Source organism: Ochotona curzoniae, unplaced genomic scaffold, assembly GCF_017591425.1.
Source record: "Ochotona curzoniae isolate NIBS_2020 unplaced genomic scaffold, NIBS_Ocur_1.0 scaffold_3890, whole genome shotgun sequence".
Taxonomy (NCBI): Eukaryota; Metazoa; Chordata; class Mammalia; order Lagomorpha; family Ochotonidae; genus Ochotona; species Ochotona curzoniae.
In genome coordinates, this window is record NW_024467115.1 from 21,507,620 (window position 1) to 21,509,754 (window position 2,135).

Below are 2,135 nucleotides of genomic sequence, written 5' to 3' on the forward strand. Positions count from 1 at the left end.
CCCTCTGCTTGCATTTCCACTCTCGCTCCTCCTTCCTTTAACATGTCTTTAAGTTTTACATGATATACTTTCTTTTTCTACTTTTTTTACATTTTATTATTATTGCTATCATTTTGTGATACAGTTCAATATTCCCTTATCCCCTCCCCAATTCCCTCCCCCTCCCACCTAGTTCCTCTATATCATTACTAACATATAGTTCTTCATACACAGTCGTATGTCCATCATTGCAGGCATGGACAACGGCAGAGAGTCCAGAATCCTATTGTCAAGATATAGTAAACAGTTTCATTGTAAGTCCATCTTTGTCTGGAAGCAGAAATACATACCACATGCATCCTCACATCTGGATGTTAGTCTCCATTTCACAGCTACTATACATCCCCTTAAATGAAAAGTCATGATACAAAATCAGCAACAGAAAGAAAAATAGAAATTTACAATGCCATGAAGTTAAATGACATGTTACTAGATATGACAGTCTCCATTACATGGCTACTATACATACCCTTAAGTGAAGAGCCACAAAACAAAATCAACATCCAGGAGAAAAACACCAAGAAGTTAAACAACATGGTATTAAATGACTAACATGTAGCTAAAGAAATGAAAATCAAGAACCTTCTTGAAGAAAATGATGCCACTGCGTGATCATTGAATGATTTAATCAGAAGAAAGTGTTTTGAAGGGATGAAATCAATAGAAAACAACAAAACCCATGTGATATAATTTCTGCTGATCTTTGTTGAAGTGTGTTTCCTCCAGACAATAAACAGATGAGTTTTGTTTTTTAATCCAGTCTAGTAATCTATGATGTTTGATTCAGTTTAAGCCATTTATTTTCAGGATTAATATGTACAGGTGGTACTTTGGTCCTGTCATTTTAGGAATGGGTTGTTCATTGGTTTAGTCTTCTGTTGCTACTTTACTGGGATGTTCTTCCTGTTTGCCTTTGGTTTTGGTAGGTGCTATTCCTCTGCTCTGTCAAGAGAACATCTTGAAGTATCACTTGTACGGCAAGTTTGAAAGAGGCAAATTCTTTTAGCTTTTCTTTACTCTGGAAGAATTTTATTTCATTTTCAAAGACAAAAGAAAGCTTTGCTGGGTATGTTATCCTAGGCCGGCAATATTTTTCTTTTAGAATCTGGAATATGTCACTCCATTCTCTTCTTGCCTACAGTTTCCTGTGAGAGATCTCCTGTGAGTTTAATTGGCATTCCTTTATATGCCAATTGATGTTTTCATGTGCACATTTCAGGATCTTTTCCTTATGTTCAACTGAAAAGAGCTTGATGATCATGTGTCTTGGTGAAGATCACTTTTGATCAAGCCTGTTGGCAGTTCTGTGCCCCTCTTGGATCTTGTTTCCCAATTCTTTCTCCAGATTAAGGAGATTTTCCTTTATTATTTCATTAAATATATTTGCAAACTCAGCTTCTCTTTCTGCACCTTCTGGGACTACCGTAACTCTTATATTTGGCCTTTTACTACTATCTCAATTCTTGAATACTTTTTTTGGCCTTATCCAGCTCTGCTTCCAGCTTTTTGTTTGCTTCTCTATGGCGACAGGAAATATCTTCCAATTCTGAGATTCTTTCCTCTGCTTGCTTCATTCTATTTTGGAGACTCTCCACTGTACTTGTAATTTGCTCTACTGTGTTCTTAATTTCTGATAATCCAGCCTTGATTTGCTTTATTGTTTCCTTAAATTCTTTGAACTCTTGCATGTGCTTCTCATTTTTTATCAGAAGCTTTAAAATGAGTCTTATGGATTCTGTTTCCCCCATTTTCTCGATCTCTTCCTCAGTGAACTCTGAGGTTGGCATAGGGTTTTGTTCCTTTGCAGGGCAGTTTTCAGTAATATTCATTGTGCCTTTGTCTCTTCTTTTGCTCTTGATGATTGTACTTCTGGTTAGCAGAGTCTTCTCCTTGGGGCAGATTTCTAAGCTGTGTCACCCACAGGTCTACAATGAGATTTTTCTTATTGAGGCTGGTACACAACATTTTGCTTGCAGCCACTTGTGCCACCACCTCCAGTGAGTTCCAGGTCTGGGTTCTTATGTTACCTTCCAATGTGGTCTCCACAGCCCCAGCTCTTGGCTCACCACTCTCCACCTCCTGTGATACCATGCTGA